We start from the raw sequence: 14,352 nt of genomic DNA on the forward strand, positions 1-14,352 counted from the left end.
CTAGAACTTTTCATATAAAAAGTGTATCCAGCTGGGTGTGGTGGCTCACGCTGGTAATCCCAGCACTTTGGGAGGCCAAGGCAGGTGGATCATCTGAGGTCAGGAGTTCAAGACTAGCCTGGCCAACATGGTGAAACCCCATCTCTACTAAAAATATAAAAATTAGCCGCGCGTGGTGGCACACACTTGTAATCCCAGCTACTCGGGAGGCTGAGGCATGAGAATCACTTGAACCCGGGAGGCAGAGGTTGCAGTGAACCGAGATGCATGCCATTGCACTCCAGCCTGGGCAACAGAGGAAGACTCTGTCTCAAAAAAAAAAAAAAAGTGTACCCAGTAAATGTTCATAAAATTGAATCATACGTAACATGGTTTCTCTTTTTCTGTTGTCTACACTGAATTAGTGATATTAGGAAAATTTATATATTTGTGCTGATAAGCATCACAGATTATAGGGATTTGTCTACTTTATGTTTACTTTTTTTTTTTTTCACTAAATGTAAGCTCCTCGTGGAGGGGGGGGCAGGTCCTTAATCTTATTTGCCACTATATCCCAGGTATCTCGACCCAAGTAAGTACTTCATAAGTATTTGTCATACAAGAGAATGAGTTCAGGCCCTGTAAGTCTACTTTGAATGTATTCAAGGCTCAAAATAGATTGCTAATTATTAATTCATATTTCTCAGAAAAGAAGCTTAACTTTAGTAATACAGTTTTATAACTTTTACTGTTGTTGATAATTTCCATTTAGTGACATTATTTACATCTTACCCTGTACTAAGAAGGAACAATTTGTTCTTCAGACAGGAAATCATTGCGTTGTGTTTGTTTCTTTATTGGTAGTGAAGGATACCACATAATTGGAATATGTACTTTTGCTCACTATTTTGTATTCATCTAAAGAAAAAATCGTTTGGAAATTATTTCCTATTATTTGTTAATTTTCAACTGACATTTAATCTTGGTATCCTTTCCTATCAAACTGCGATGTGATCATCTGCATTCCCTGACTGGTTATTTTATCAGATAAAATAGTTCAGTATGAAAAAAAGAGTACGGTGTTGCTTGTCTTTCTTCATCTGGATACATACAAAAATATTATTTCCCAGACTTTTTAGCTAAGGGCCTTTGTGGTCATCTGTCTAAATTATGCAGGTTCTCTATCTTTCAGAATGTATCGACTGATCCTCCATTTCGCTGTGATTTTTTTTTTTTTTGAGATTTGCTTTTTTATTTATTTTTTGTCCCGTTTTACTGTTGTTGTTTGTTTGTTTCTTTGGCTTTCACAAAATCTTTATCATCCCCCTTTGTCTGTTTGCTTTCCAAATTAATAACTTTTAGTTCTTTAACCTTTAAAATGTCTTTTTCAGGCTCTTGTCCATCCTTTTCTATGAATATCTGTCATAGGACAAATGACTGACATCTTCACAACAGACCTAGAAATTATTAAAGGAAGAAGGTGCCAAAACAGAGTCTAAGAGGCCTAGACTAGAGCCAGTTTTCCTATTATAGGATTAAAATGGAAAAGGGGGTCTTGGTTATTCTGTTCTTATCTGGTGACATTTGAAGTTTCCATATGGCGTTGCCACCCTTAAAAGAAGAGCTCATGCCACCAAAGGTCACTCCTGTTCTTCTTATCCATCCGTATCCCAATCCTCTTTAGCACACTTCTTTTTTTTCTTAGAGATAGATCTCACTATGTTGCCCAGGCTGGTCTCAGATGTCTGGCCTCAAGTGATCTTCCTCCTTCAACCTGCCAAGTAGCTGGAATTATAGGCATGAGCCACTGTGTCTAGCTCCCTTTAGTATACTTTTTTTTAAACTTTTATTTTAAGTTCAGGGTACATATGCAGGTTTATTATATAGGTAAACTAATGTCATGGGAGGTTGTTGTACAGATTATTTTATCACCCCTAGTACCCAGTAGTTATTTTTTCTGGTCTTCTCCCTCATCCTACCCTCCACTGTCAAATAGGCCCCAGTGTCTGTTGTTCCTCTCTTTATGTCCATGTGTTCTCATCATTTAGCTCCCGCTTATAAGTGAGAACATGTGGTATTTGCTTCCTGCGTTTGGTAAGGATGATGGCTTCTAGCTCCATCCATGTTTCTGCAAAGGACGTGATCTCATTTTTTTTTATGGCTGTGTGGTATTCCGTGGTGTATATGTACCACATTTTCTTTATTCATTCTACCACTATAGGCACTTAGGTTGATTCTGTGTCTTTGCTATTGTGAATAGTCTGCAGTGAACATTCATGTGCATGTCTTTGTGGTAGAATGACTTATATTCCTCTGGGTGTATATTGAGTAATGGGAGTGCTGGTAGTTCTGTTTTTAGGTCTTTCAGGAATTGCCATACTACTTTCCACAATGGTTGAACCAGTTTACACTCCCACTAATAGTATATAAGTGTTCCCTTTTGTCAGCAACCTCACCATTTGTTATTTTTTGACTTTTTAATAATAGCCATTCTGACTGGTATGAGATGGTATCTCATTGTGGTTTTGATTTGCATTTCTCTAATGATCGGTGATATTGAGCATTTTAAAACCTGCTTGTTGGCCACATGTATGTTTTCTTTTGAACAGTGTCTATTCATGTCCTTTGCCCACTTTTTAATAGAATTGCTTGGTTTTTTTTCTTGTAAAGTTGTTTGAGTTCCTTCAGGGTTTCTTTGTTTGTTTTTGTTGTGAGACGGAGTCTCACTCTGTTGCCCAGGCTGGAGTGCAGTGGCGTGATCTTGGCTCACTGCAACCTCCACCGCCTGGGTTCAAGCGATTCTCCTGCCCCAGCCTCCCGAGTAGCTGGGACTACAGGCATGCGCCACCACACACAGCTAATTTTTTGTATTTTTAGTAGAGACGGGGTTTCACCGTGTTAGCCAGGATGGTCTCGATCTCCTGAGCTCGTGATCCACCTGCCTCAGCCTCCCAAAGTACTAGGATTACAGGCGTGAGCCACCGCACCTGGCCAAGTTCCTTCCTTATAGATGCTGGATATTAGACGTTTGTCAGATGCATAGTTTGCAAACATTTTCTCCCATTCTGTAGGTTGTCTGTTTACTCTGTTGATAGTTTCTTTGGCTGTGCAGAAGCACTTAAGTAATTAGATCCCATTTATCAATTTTTGCTTCCGTTGCAATTGGATTTGTTGTCTTTGTCGTGAAATCTTTGCCAGTTCCCATGTCCAGAATGGTATTGTCTAGGTTGTCTTCCAGGGTTTTTGTAGTTTTGGTTTTACATTTAAGTCTGTAATCCATCTTGAGTTAATTTTTGTATATGGTGTAAGGAAAGGGTCCAGTTTTAATTTTCTGCATATGGTTAGCCAGTTATCCCAGCAACACTTATTGAATAAGGAGTCCTTTCCCCCATTGTTTTTGTCAGCTTTGTTGAAGAGCAGTTGGTTGTAGGTGTGTTGCCTTATTTCTGGGCTCTCTATTCTGTTGCATTGGTCTATGTGTTTGTTTTTGTACCAGTACCATGCTGTTTTGGTTACTGTAGCCCTGTAGTATAGTCCAAAGTTGGGTAGCATGATACCTCCAGCTTTGTTCTTTTGCTTAGGATTGCCTTGGCTGTTCAGGCTCTTTTTTGGTTTTGTATGAATTTTTAAATAGTTTATTCTAGTTCTGTGAAGAATGTCATTGGTGGTTTGATGGGAATACATTGAACCTGTAAATTGCTTTGGTCATTATGGCCATTTTAATGATATTGATTCTATAGTTCATGAGCATGGAGTGTTTTTCCATTTGTTTGTGTCATCTCTGATTTTTTTGAACATTGTTTTGTAATTCTCATCGTAGAGCTCTTTCACCTCCCTGGTTAGTTGTATTCCTAGCTATTTTATTCTGAGTGTGGCAACTGTGAATGGGATTACGTTCCTGATTTGGCTCTCAGCCTGGCTGTTGTTGGTGTGTAGGAATGCTGGTGATTTTTGTATGTTGATTTTGTATCCTAGACTTTGCTAAAGTTGTTTATCAGCTGAAGGAGTTTTTGGACTGAGACTATGGGATTTTCTGTAGTCTATATTTCTGTGTCTATTCTAGATATAGAATCATGTCATCTGCAAACAGGAATAGTTTGACTTCCTCTCTTCTTATTTGGATGCCCTTTATTTATTTATCATGCCTGATTGCCCTGGCCAGGACTTCCATTAGGAGTGGTGAGAGAGGGCATCCTTGTCTTTTGCCAGCTTTCAAGGGGAATGCTTCCAACTTTTGCATATTCAGTATGATGTTGGTTGTGGGTTTGTTGTATACTTCTGTTATGAACAGAAGATAAAGGCAGTCTTAAGTTGGGATTACTTGGACTTAATAGTTGCAGTGGTCAACTTTAGCATGCACGATTTCACCATGTGTTTGTGCCTTATTGCAGTGATGACCATTGCCAGGTCATATTCAAAATTATCACTAAACACCCTGCAATGCAATGATAGCCCACCTTTTTACTTTTTAGTTTTGACCTTTTTACTCTTTCCCCATTTTGTTCTCTAAAGAAGAATGATCCTTCCTTAATTTGAGTCCCAATCTATTTATTTGACTGCTGGTTGAAACCAAATAGCTAGCTAGCTACTTCTCTCTACGTAAGGCTACAGTGACAGCCGAAATTGCTCCCTTTCCATCTGCTGACTTGTGACATAGGGCTTGTTCTTTCTCTTAATATGTTACTTAGATACTCTATTCCGTCTTCTGTCATTAGGATGTATGATTACACTGTCCTTGCTTCTGTTTGCCTGCCCTGGCATCCTGCTCTCACCATGCTGGGGATCTTAAAGTATTACTATCCCCTTTTTCATTCTGCCCTGTCTCTTTTCACACCTCCACCTCCACTTCCCCCACAAATTTCTTATTCCTGTTACTTGATTACTTCTAAATATGAATAGTTTCTACTTCTTAACCACGATAAGGCCCTCTTCCCAGGACCTTATTTTTGAGCAGCTTGTTTCTTGGCATGTTTCTGTGTGATATCAGTCTGTTCATAATTTAAGAAACTTGCTTCAAATAAATTTTTAGAGTTAAGACCCATCTCACAGTTATGCAGCTTCAGATCTCTCTCCCATAGAGTACTTGTAACGAGAGGAAATGAAGATATCCTTTAACATCTTGTTTACTGAGCTCTTTTAAAATGTATTAACCTTGAAGTTTTCTTCACTCTCTGTTAATGAAAGAGCCCAGCACATCTCCAACAAAGGTTTTTCAAGTTCATAGGGTTAATTTAAAGTGTCACACACAGCTATAGTCTGTAGGCTGGGCTTCATTGTGTAATACTTCAGAGAGAGTTTTGGGTTGTGTGGGCCCCCTACCCGAACCCCGCCACCTCATGGTGTTTCCTGTAATTCATTAAATTGCCGATTGCTCCATTTATCTGCCAGAACCCACCCACTTCCAGGGTTGGCCTTTTCCTTCCTATTCCTTGTGAATGTAAAGTCGAAGTCTTAGAAAATTCCGATCTCAAATAAATTGTACTTGGTGTTCTTCTAAACATTAATGATATCGTTTAGAAAACATTTAAACAGAGAGGCTATTTGTTCATTGCTGATGTTAGGCCTTATACTTGTCTAGCAAATTTTAAGCTCCTTGAGGGCAGTGGACTACATCTTACATAGTCACCTCTCTATTCCCATGTCATTACTCACGTCACTTATAATACACAGTACCCAGCAAACATTAAGTATTCAATCAAACCATTCAAAGCCTAGACTCTGCAAATCACACACAAGTCCAGAAAACTTTCCCAGATTTCTCCAATAATATTTTGGTTGTTTAACCCTGATAACACAGAAATGTGTTGTGTTGTTTGTTTTTTGTTACATTGTGTATATTTGATGTTAGACTAAACCTCTCCTGGTTTATAGACTTTATAACATTTGTTAGTTTAAAATAAAACAATAATACTGATTACTTATCATTTCTGTTAGAATTTCCATGTTTATATAGCTTAAATTGTTTAAAATGATAGATTCAGGATTCAGATTTCTTGCATTCTTCATTCCATTCTAGGGTTTCTCAAAGTTTTTGGACAGTAACACGTATTAAAAAGTAGACTTTGCAGGGTACTTCTAGCATAAGAATACAGGGTACACATCTGTATTCTTATGCTAGAAGAAAAGTTCCTCAAAATGCATCTTGTAACATTCAGTGCTCTGCAGTGTTTTTTATTCTGTTTTGTTTCATTTTTAAGTTACTGATCAAGACCTACTAAGTTGAAATTCATTCCTTCAAAGTCCTGGGAATGTGTTTCTGTATTACTCAATCAGCTAACATAGTCAGCACTTAACTATATATACCACTTATTGTTCTTCACTACTTAATTAGTTTTGTGACCTTGGGAAAGTCACATGTTTAATGTTCAGTTTTTCTACAAAATGAAGATAATAGTGATGTTAACTTCATAAGGAATGTTGTTAGGAATAGATTAGATATGTAAAATACTCAGCACTCGCAATAAACGCTCAAGTGTTAACGTCTCTGTTGTTTTTGCTGGCATTATTGTTAAAATTACTTTGATTTGACCTTCCTATCTGTTTTGGAAATACTGTATGTAAAACATATACTACATATAACTTGTTTCCTTTTAACTTTTATTACATATATTTACATTTTACATTGTTTAGGTGGAGGTATAATTTGGATATAGTGAAATGCACAGATCTTAAACATTTCAATTCAGTGTGTTTTTACAGATGCACACATCCACATAACCCACACTCCTATCAACACTCAGAACATTCTTATCACACCAGGAGCTTGTGCCCGTTCCCAGTCAGTCATCCCCCTGTCCCCAGAGGAAACCAGTGTTCTGATTTTTTGTTCACCATAGTTCAGTTTTGTTTATTCCACAACTTCATCTAAACGGAGTCACGTGGAACATACTCTTTTATGCCTGGCCTCTTTTTTTTTGTTCAGTATGATGTTCAGGTTCATCAGTGTCACTGTATGTATCAGCACTTTGTTCCTTTTTTTTTTTTTTTTTTTTTTCTGAAATGGAGTCTCGCTCTGTCGCCCAGGCTGGAGTACAGTGGTCGGATCTCAGCTCACTGCAAGCTCTGCCTCCCAGGTTTACGCCATTCTCCTGCCTCAGCCTCCCAAGTAGCTGGGAATACAGGCGCCTGCTACCACGCCTGGCTAGTTTTTTGTATTTTTTAGTAGAGACGGGGTTTTTACCGTGTTAGCCAGGATGGTCTAAATCTCCTGACCTCGTGATCCGCCCGTCTCAGCCTCCGAAAGTGCTGGGATTACAGGCTTGAGCCACTGTGCCTGGCACTTTGTTCCTTTTTATTGCTGTCTAGTATTCCATTTTATGAATGCACCACATTCTGTTTATTCTCCTGTTGATTGATATCTGATTATTTCTAGTTTGGGGCTGTTATGAATAGAGCTGCTATAGGTAATTGTATAAAACTGTTTTGTAGATATGTCTTTTTATATCTTTTGGATTAATATTTAATACTTAGAAGTAGAATTACAGGTAGGATTTGTCTAACTTTATGAGACATTTCCAGATCAGTTTCCAAAGTAACTGTACTATTTTATACTCTCACTAGCAATGTGTGAGTGTTCTAGTTACTCTATATTCTTTCCAACATTTGATGTTGTCAGTCTATAATATTAGCCATTCTAGTGGCTGTATAGTGGTATCTTCTTATTTTTTTAACTTATACCTCCCTGATCCCTAATGACTTGAGCACTTTTTCATATACTTTTGCCTATTGCAATTTTCTCTTTAGGTATGTGATGCATTTCTATTTTTGTATATGGTGTAAGGTATGCATCTTCTCATTGTATTTTCAGAAATGTACAGTCTCCTGAAAAAAGACATTAGGATCTAATGTATCATTTGAAATAATACTTTTTTCAGTTGGAACAAATGTACCACTTTGGTGATGATACTGATAATGGGGGCGGCTGTGCCTGTGTGGGGCAGGGGATATATGGGAGATCTCTGTATCTTCTACTGCATTGTGCGGTGAACCCAAAAGTGCTCTAAAAAATAAAGTTGTTTGGTTTTTGTTTTGTTTTGTTTTGTTTTGAGATAGTGTCTCACTCTGTAGCCCAGGCTGGAGTATAGTGGTGTGATCTTAGCTCACTGCAGCCTCTGCCTCCCAGGTTCAAGCAGTTCTCCTGCCTCAGCCTCCTGAGTGGGGACTACAGGCATGTGCTGCCATACTAATTTTTATATTTTTAGTAGAGACAGAGTTTCACCATGTTGGCCAGACTGATCTCAAACTCTTAACTTCTGGTGATCTGCCCACCTCGGCGAAAAATAATTTATTTTTAAATTATACTTCAAAATTCTTAATTTATATTCAGAGCATTCTCCCTTTATTAGTTCATTAATCTGTTCGGTACTTGTTGAATTCCTAAACTCATTTTCTTCCCCACCTCAAAAGGTTATTATTATGGACTCAGTTCAGAATGTACATATAATTTGTTTCAACGACCTACCTACACCGAACAAGTAAGAAAAAAAAGAAAAAAAAAAATCTCAACACGTTTGATTTCAGTTTCATTAGAACATTTCACAGGACTCTGGAAATTGAATGTTGAAGCAGCTACATTATGCTGTTTACTCATATTCCTTTTTTTTTTTTCTTTTTTTTTTTTAAGAGACAGAGTCTCGCTCTGTCACCCAGGTCGGAGTGCAGTGGAGCAGTCTCAGCTCACTGCAACCTCCGCCTCCCAGGTTCAAGCAATTCTCCTGCCTCAGCCTCCTAAGTAGCTGGGATTACAGGCACCCGCCATGACGCCCAGCTAATTTTTGTATTTTTAGTAGAGACGGGGTTTCGCCATGTTGGCCAGGCTGCTCTCGCTCGAACTTCTTACCTCAGGTGATCACCTGCCTCGGCCTCCCAAAGTGCTAGGATTACAGACAGGCGTGAGCCATCGTGCCCAGCCTGTTTACTCATATTCTCATGCTATCAACAAGCAGCCTAGGGGCTAGAAGTGCCACACTTGTACCTATTTATACAAAACTATTTTTAGTCTTGAATTTAGTACACTTCAGTCAAATAATAATAAATGGTCATCAGTCCTTATGTAAATAATTGCTCTTATAAATATTTATGGTTGCAGATTGACTCCAAAGGGAATATTTGAAGTTCATTCTATTTCACAGTTAGTTAAAATATTTTTGAGACAGAGTCTCACTCTGTCACCCAGGCTGGAGTGCAGTGGTGCGATCTTGGCTCACTGCAACCTTCCCCTCCCAGGTTCAAGCGATTCTCATGCCTCAGCCTCCTGAGTAGCTGGGATTACAGGCGTGCGCCACCATGCCCAGCTAATTTTTGTATTTTTAGTAGAAACGGGGTTTCACCATGTTGGCCAGACTAGTCTTGAACTCCTCACCTCAAGTGATCTGCCCACCTTGGCCTCCCAAAGTGCTGGGATTACAGGTGTGAATCACTACACCTGGCTAATTTTTGTATTTTCAGTAGCAACAGGGTTTCCCCACATTGGCCAGGCTGTTCTTGAACTCCTGACCTCAAATGATCTGCCTGCCTTGGCCTCCCAAAGTGCTGGTATTATAGGTGTGAGCCACTGAACCTGACCTGAAATATTTTTAAATCATGAAAATTTTCTCCCTTTACTGTCATGTTAAATTTTTATACTATTTTCCAAAAATTAAAGTTTAATTTAAATGAGGCTAAATCAGCTCTCTTATAGGTATCAAACATTAAAATCTAGTTCTTGTTCAGCAATTGTAAAGGAATTTCCAGAACCAGATTTTCTTACAATATTGTTATCATCTTTATCCAGAATGTTTGCTTTATTTCCAGTTGCTCAGGTTGCTATAAACTATTTGTAGCTTATCTATAGTGTGAATTACTTGACAATAAATAGGTTCAATGTGCATGTGAAAATGATTCCTTTTAACGTGCTTTTGGTAGCATTAACCAAATGCTTGGAATCATATTCTTGTTCTGGTCCCTGACATGAAGTATTCAGATTTCTTTGAAGACCTATGATGTTCATATTGCTGATTACTTTTTAAAATATCACTTCAGAATGGTCTCATTAGTGGCAAAAATGCATCCTAATCCAGTTATGGTACCAGCCTTAGTCTTGAAAATAAAACCTTATAGTCGAATATAAACTTCCAATTAAATGGGCCTTAATTCTTCACTATTGGATTTTGAACCATTTTTCATGTTGGTGCCAAAGAATAAAAAGAAATTGATTTCCTACTTTAAGATTGGAATATACACACACGCTATCCTGGGAAGTGGGGTGGAGATGACTACTTCATATTTCGTTTTGAAGTTAGGAATAACACAACTGAAACTTCTGGAGAGCAAGTATGGCCGACTCTAAGAATATTATGTGATTTGATTTTAAGCTTTCAGTAGTGGTGTGTTTCATTCAGCCTGTGACAGTAAAAATAAATGAGTAATAGATGACTAGTGTGCTCTGGCTGCTGTGATAATACCCTCTATTATTGAATCTGTCTAACCAGCCATTTATTTTTCTGTTGTCTGCAATCAAAGACCATCATGTTTTCTGACAATGTAGGAATTTCTGTTCAGTTAAAGTGTATGTTGTTACTGGATTAAAAATAATAAAATTGAATTTACTTTATTTTTATTACTAAACCCCCCCAAAACATAAATCTAAGATCATTTAAAATTTCTTATAAAATAACTGAAATATCATTAATATATTAAAACCCAGCTTTGATAGTTTTGAATATAGGTGTTTGGTCTTCAAATTTTGACATGAGATATAAATGACAGTAGTAGCACATCTAGTCATTGACCTTGTAGCCAGCCTCCAAGATGGCTCCCAATGATCTCTACCTCCTGATATTCACACCCTTGGGTAGTCTGCCCCCAAATTTACCAGAGTTGGTCTGTGTGACTGATAGAATACATCAGAAATGATGGTGTGTCACTTCCAAGATTAGATTATAAAAGACATTGGGACTTGCATCTTGGTCTCTGTCTCTTTTAGGGGTCTGGGGGTCACTTGCTCTGTGGGAAGCTGGCACTTGTAAGGAGCCAAGGCCTATGCCAACAGTCATGTGAGTAAGTAAGCGTGGAAGTGGGTCCACCAGTCACAGTCATGGTTTCAGATGACTACAGCCCTGACCAACAGTTTGATTGCAACCTCATGAGACCCTGAACCAGAACCACCCAGCTAAGCCCCAGATTCCTGACCCTCCAAAACTGTGAGATTTTTTTTTTATGTTTATTATTTAGGCTGCCTACTTTGGGGGTGATTGGTGTGCAGGAATAGATCATTACACACCCCCATTAAATTTCTTCATTCTTCAAATCTTAATGTCTGTTTTGGGGTTTTATTATTATTTATACTATTAAACCTGTAATCCATATAGTTCACCTGATTGAATCATTAAGTTGATTGAAAAATACCATGTTCTGTCTTCCGTGTTCCAGTTCAGTGTTTGATATAATAAATATAGACTTTGAATTCACCTTTCCTATATTTGATCCCATGTTAGAATGTACTTAAGAGAATCGCTCTCTGACAAGGAGTCTTTTTTAGGTTATTCCACAGATCCTTTTCCTTTACAGGCAAAGCTGTCTGTATTATACAACTTGTAATTACTATGTAAGTGATTATGGAATTACTATGAAGTACTGCAAGAGAAAGCAGACAGCCAAACAACTGTTCTAAGGCTGAGACCTCACCAAAGAAGCTCTTTGTCTATTACTCATAACTCTGTGGTGCTTATTAATTATACAGGGTAATCACAGTGTGGGTTTTAAAAGTCATATTTTGGGGATTAGTTAACTATATACTACTCAGACCAGAGAGACAGCTTCTCAGCAGATCTGATGTCAAGGTCATGAATTGTAGTCTAGCTCCTACTCTTCCATCCCACTTTCTTCATGGTGCTCTGAAAAGGAAAAGGTTATTAAAAATATTTGGGTGTACTTTTTCTATTTCCTTTTTGCCCTACTAAACCAACAATGCCAATAATTATTCCTTTACCATCACTAACCATTACTGAAATGGCTATCATGAATAAGAAATGTGACAGAAAAGTAGTATTTCAGCTGCATAAAGAGATTATTTTTTCTTTTGCTTCTTTTTCTAAACTTTTCTATTTTTCTAAACATGGCCTAAAAAAGTGGGGAAAAAAAAAACATAGCTGGGTGAAGTGGTATGTGCCTTTAGTCCCAGCTACTCAAGAGGCTGAGTTGGGAGGATCACTTGAGCCCAGGAGGTCAAGGCTGCAGTGAGCTTGCACCACTACACTGCAGCCTGGTTGACAGAGCCAGACCCTGTCTTAAAAAAAAAAAAAAATTTGCTTTCAGTGAGTTATAGGTAATCAATTTCAGGTTTTTTAGCTGAATTTAAAGACATTAAAAGAAACATGGTAAAAGGGAAACATTGATGAGTCCCATGTTGTTTGGCACTGTTGCTTTTAAAATATAACTAGCTTTTTCGTTTTATTTTCACTATGTTTGATTGATTGATTGATTGAAACAGGTTCTCCTTCTGTTAACCAGGCTGGAATGCAGTGGTATAATCAGAGCTCATAGCAGCCTAGATCCTGGGCTCAACCAATCCTCCTGCCTCAGCCTCCCAAGTAGCTGGGGCTACAGGCACATACCATCATGCCCAGCTAATTTTTTGTTTTTTGTAGAGACAAGGTCTCCCTATTTTGCCAAGTTTGGTCTTAAACTCCTGGGCTCAAGTGATTCTCCTGCCTCTGCCTCCCAAAGTGCTGGGATTACAGATGTGAGCCACTGCACCTGGCCATTCGCCATGTTTTAAAATAAGAAAAAGAATGACTGGTTCAGGAGTTGATCTTTTCTTTCTGCATCCTAAATGGACTAGAGGTTATTTTGAAATTTTACTGTGAATTTCCTTTTTAACTTGGAGCTGAAAAAAGTCAGGTTTCGTCTTAGAATCTGTGTTTTATACCTCCCCCACTTTAATTCACACACACACACATATACACACAATAAGGCTAGAAAGATGGTTATTAGTAACTTAAAGAAATGGATTTCTCTATTCATGTTTCCAGTATACAAATACCATCCAAATACTCCAGTAATGTCATAAAGTAAGATGGCTGTAGTCGAGCCAGAAGTAAAACCCCGAACTTCTAACTGCTTTGAATATTTGCCAGCTAATAACAACATAAAATTTTACCATAAGGCTAAGTGATTCCTGGGGCCTAAATTGAACAGTCAATGAAGAAGTCTTCAGATTTTCAGCACTGAAATACTTCTGTGTTAAAGAAACCCCATGTTTGCATTATTTTCTTAAAGATTCTTTTAAATTAAAGCATAGCCATTGAATTGCAAATTTCCGTTTCTTTTTAAACAGGCTCCTATTTGTGGATGGCGGTGCTAACATAACTACTGATTAAACAGTTTTTAAAAATGGATAAATAATAATAGTTTTCATGAATAGATTTAATTTGAAAGCTTAAATTACATAGTACTTTGCTGTAATTTTTTAGTTTCTTCAACCCTGTTAACACTTCATTTTTCATTGCAAAATATCTCAAGAAACTTTTAAATATCTGTGTAATAAGTAAAAAGTAATGTGTGTGTAATATGTGATGCTCATATGAAGTTCTTCAAGGTCTTGCTACAGAGATAAGGAAAGAGGGAAGGAAGCCTAGGAATATCTTTCCACCCACCTCCTGATCCTTATACTTCCAACTGGGTACCCAGGGCTAAAGCCCTTGACCAGACTCCAAGCACCACCTTGCATCCCCTTCTTACATGCACATCCCCAAGGCTCATCAAGCCTTGAAAGAGACAGAAAAGAGAATGGAAAGTAACAGCCAAACAGAGACAAGAAGAGGGGGTGGAATTTGGCAGCAGGTGGAAGAGATTTTGTGTGCATTTCTGGTTGTGAGGTGCCTCCATCCTCCTTGACCCATCAACAACTGAGTAATGGTTCATATGTACAGATCACAAGTCGTCCTAGATTGTAATGTGATCCTACTTACATTTTGCACACTTATATATATCTGCTGGCATTTTGTTAGGTCTCTAAATATATAAACTCATAAAATTGTCGTGCTTAACATATTTTAGGAATGCTAGTGCCATAACATGGGAAAAAAATAAGATGTATCTGCTGGTAATATAAGCATTCATAAGCAGATACAAGCAGAGGCAGTAAGCACAGAGGTTAAGGACACAGATTTTGGAGCCGGGCTGCCTGGGTTTAAATGCCAATTCAGACAACTTGCTAGATGAGTAACCAGGAATAGTTTTCTCATCAGCAAAATCGAGATGATAGCACTACCTTACAGGGTTGTACATTTTAAACGAGTTAATATGACTATAAATATTTAGAACAATGTCTAATACCCAGTGCTTTATAAGTATTTGTTCTTGTTAATATACCATGCCACCTTTCTAATGCTG

General features: G+C 37.9%; 1 protein-coding gene across 4 annotated transcripts in view; it reads left to right on the plus strand.

Moving 5' to 3' along the window:
* The window catches only part of CTTNBP2NL (CTTNBP2 N-terminal like), a 68,295-nt gene that overhangs the window by 39,257 nt on the left and 14,686 nt on the right, over nucleotides 1-14,352 (plus strand). The gene's annotated exons all lie outside the window — the stretch shown is intronic.

This window comes from Theropithecus gelada, chromosome 1 (assembly GCF_003255815.1).
Source record: "Theropithecus gelada isolate Dixy chromosome 1, Tgel_1.0, whole genome shotgun sequence".
In the NCBI taxonomy this organism is placed as follows: domain Eukaryota; kingdom Metazoa; phylum Chordata; class Mammalia; order Primates; family Cercopithecidae; genus Theropithecus; species Theropithecus gelada.